This window comes from Bison bison, unplaced genomic scaffold, assembly GCF_000754665.1.
Source record: "Bison bison bison isolate TAMUID 2011002044 unplaced genomic scaffold, Bison_UMD1.0 scf7180017864162, whole genome shotgun sequence".
Classification (NCBI taxonomy): domain Eukaryota; kingdom Metazoa; phylum Chordata; class Mammalia; order Artiodactyla; family Bovidae; genus Bison; species Bison bison.
Window position 1 is genome coordinate 4,591,640 of NW_011494734.1, and position 4,181 is coordinate 4,595,820.

Here is a 4,181-nt window from a genome sequence, read left to right on the forward strand (position 1 = left end):
GAATCCCAGGGACGGGGGAGCCTGGTGGGCTGCTGTCTATGAGGTCGCACAGAGTCGGACACAACTGAAGCGACTTAGTAGTAGTATAATTAAAATTATGGGAGATTGAAGAAAGATGTACAAATAAGGTGATACATCTTACTTAACTAAAACAGAGATGGTAGTTTCTCTAGGGTATTTTATAGATTTAATGTAATCTAATACCTTTGTAGTTTTATTAATACATTTTGAAAGTAGTGATTTTCATCTGGAAGAATACATCTCTAATAATACTAATAAACATTTAAAAATGTAATGATGGTGGGTGGTCTCCATCAGATTTAATGAATTTGTTCAAACTTCAGAATGTATTCTAACTAGACGCATGTGAGAACTGATTGGTACCGAGTTAGCTATAAAACCATTGAAAGAGTGGAATAGAGCTTCCTGAAAAATACTCAAATCACTATATTTATTAGGGTGGGGTATTCAAAAGATTCTAAATCAGGACAAGAAACATGGTTCTTGTCATGGCTCTGTGGTGCATTGTTGGTATTAACTTTGGGCATTTTACTTAGTATTTATGAATTCAGGTTTTTCATTTGCAAAATGGGGAATTTCTGCTTTCTCCCAAAGAGCTTTTGTTATTGTATGAGATTGTGATATGCATCATAAGCCACATATCAACCATATAATTTATGTACTTCTGTAACTTGTAAGAAATATATATATTTGAAAAGCTAGAAGCAACTGACCTATGGGGAAAAAAACACAAAGTTAACATATCTGGTTGGGAAAACTGGAAGGCAATATGGGGACTCGTCAACATAAACACATGCCAAATCTCAGACTGTACATTACAGTATTTTCTATTTGGAATGAAGGATTAATGTAAAATAATACATATAAAGGTAGAAAATTCCTTATCATATCTTAATACTATTCAGACATGCATTTCTGATTATTGAAGAAATGGAGATTTTGATTACAGAACAACTTAAACATATAAAACTAAGTAGTTTTCACTCTTCAAAATGTAAGACAGCAGCTGCAAAGGGAAAGAAGCAGAACAGAGTGAGAGAAGCTCAGTATGTGTCCAACATACCTGGTAAATTCTCTTAATATGGATAACCATTCATAAAATTCTCCCCCTGCTAAAAAATGGATATGAGAAGCCAATTTGAATATAAGGAAATCATCCCATGGAAATAGAAATGCTCAGCTTTAGTAGTAATTAGAATGCAAATTTAAACACTTCAGGAACATCATATAGACATTAAATTTAAACTATCAGAAGAAAAATGTTGATATAATCAGTATTAGTGGAGCACTGAAAAAATTCTGCTTTTAAATGATAGTAAGATGCACATCTCTTAACATTTTAATTTCTTGAAATAAGGATGTCACCTATGATAAATGTTTTTGTAACAGTGAGTCACCATTGAATTGGCAGCTTTCTTTTTTTTTTTTTTTTTTTACTTTCTAAGTCCTATAGAAAACAATGGTGTGCTTTACAACTGATGGTATCTTAGATTTGATTAAATATGGTAGGCACTGCCACCTGAACTGTACACTGATTTTTGTCTGTGGGGAACAGCCTAGGAATCTATTACAAGAGTCATGATACTTTGACTTGATATATATACTTTAGGGAACAAAAACAGATGAAAAAACTCAAATTAAGAAAGAATTAAATTGTGTACTAGTTGGATAAAAATGCCCACTAGTGTTGGAATGACAAAATCTCTGGTCCACTAATACAAAGAATGATGCACAAACATTAAAGTGATAAGCATCAAGTTGATCCATGGAAATGTGTTGACTAATCACTCAAATTAAAAAAAAATTAAAAATTATATAAACATCAGTTAAACCAAGTAAAAGTAATTTATATGTGTAGCACAAATAACAGAAATTGTAGAAATGAAATGTAATGTTCATAAGATTTCTTTCTTTTAAGTCAATTGAGTTCATAAAAATGGATTTTTACCAGATAGCTCTAGGGAAGTAAGGCTATTTCTTTTAATATATCCACGAAGCTATTTAATTTTTTTCTTAATATGGAAAAAGACGGTACTTGAATGTTTCTGTATTTTTCTGGAGTTTAACTATTCAATTTAGAAACTCTAATATAGAAACAAATCTCTAAACTTAAAACACGTTGCACAATGCATTCCAGTGACAAAAATTTAGTCTGTATCTTCCTCTGTTTCAGTTTTGGAAGAAATCTAAAAATTACTTTGATTAAATAGTTAAAGTTGAGCAGTTTTTTCTTCCTAATGCAGTTAGGGCTAAAAATCATGTTTAAAATATCTCCAGATTCTCTTTTTGGATCTGAGGCAAATGGCAGAATTTATCATTTTTGGAGAGTTTTAATACCATGATAACTACTTTAGAACCCTAATGGATTCTCCAGAATTGTGCCTGGAGATCATTTTCATGTCTGAAATAGCAGGTGTCAAGGATAATTTGGCTGGGGCAACTCTGACAGATTCTCATAACAAATACCCTGATTACTAAAATAGTATATTTTTTTAGAAGCCCATTTATTGAACTGGGCCTGTTATCTACAGGTAATTTATAATAAGATGAATTACTTACCCATATTAGGTATATAGTTCTCAGAAGTTAGATTTGAAAATAGTTGTACGATTAGAATAAGAGAGCCCTAATGGATGAAATTATGTTTTAGTCAACAATGGTGATCTCAGAGAAAGAACCTGGAAATACTTAGTGTAGGAGAAAAGATAGGTCTGCCGCTGCTGCTGCTGCTAAGTCGCTTCAGTCGTGTCTGACTCTGTGCGACCCCATAGACAGCAGCCCACCAGGCTCCGCAGTCCCTGGGATTCTCCAGGCAAGAACACTGGAGTGGGTTGTCATTTCCTTCTCCAATGCATGATAGGTATATTTGGCTCAATAATGGAATAAGTCCTTTCTGAATTTAAGAAGATGCTAACAAGGTAGCCGTTTTCCTATCAGGGCTGGACCACACTGAAGAGTATTTCTGTGTTTACTTGGTGTTTGTGCTGCTTGGTTGCGGGGAGGAGAGTGCTTATGCCTGGCCACAAATATTTGTCATCCATCCATCCGTCCGTCCCTTCCAAATAGCATTTACTGGGCTTGTGCTTATTCTAGCTAAATGCTGGGGATAAAAATGAACAAGAGATGGTGGCTGCTATCAGTGTAGTTCAACAGGAAGTGTTCAGGCAGGCAAGAACCAAACATAGATGATACACAGAGGAGGGAACAAATATGGACTTTCTCTAACAGGATCCCTTTGTACAAACCAAGACCAGTACTATTTTTTATAGAGATCTGCCCTCCTGATTCTTCCACCAATTTGGTATCATGGAATTTCATTGTCTTCTTGAAATTTGTCCTCACTTTGCTTTGTCTACATAGACCTGTAATTCAAAGTCCAGTTAGATTATATCTTTCCTTGAAGCTTCCCGTATGTCTGTGCTAAGAGCTATTTTGTTTCTCTGGTGTGATATGGGGGAAACTTTCCTAGATTTGTGTTGGTTACATAGACTGAGTACTTACTGACAAATGCTAATATTCATTGATTATTCTAGTCATGTTGGGCCCAGATGTCCATTTCTACCCAAAATGAAGAACTCTTTCCATATTGTATGTGGATTGTGAATATAGTCAGAATATTTTCTCATTCAAAAACAGAAATATTATTTGACAGAGTCTGTCATTTAGTCGAAATATCAAAATTTCAATCTCCTTTATAAAATGTAGTTTTTGCCTGGGGTTCACTCCCAAGAATTTTGTAGCTCTCATCTTTTCTCAGTAAATTGATTCAACAGCTGGAGGCAATGGTTTGCATGTCACTTCTGATGAAATATTTTCCATTTCCTAATTGCTTAATGAATATTTTGTCGAGTGAGTGAATGAAAGTTTGATACCATGTGAAAGGAAGTAATGAAAAGATTGGAAAGAGTGTGTGTATGTGTGTGTGTGTTCCAGTAAATCTGTCGTCTTAGTTGTACACATTCAGTAGAGCATTTATTCTCTGCTGGGAGCATGAACCTGCTGGAGTGTCTGATGTGGAAAAGGACAGATGACCCACACTAAGTCTCTTTCCTTGATGCAGAATTCTATTTCCTCGTTGGTTCCCAGCACAAGCAAAACTTTCTCTCGCTCTGCCCTTGCCTAACTGTGTGAGTCTTAGGCAGTTTCAGTCTTGGTAAGAT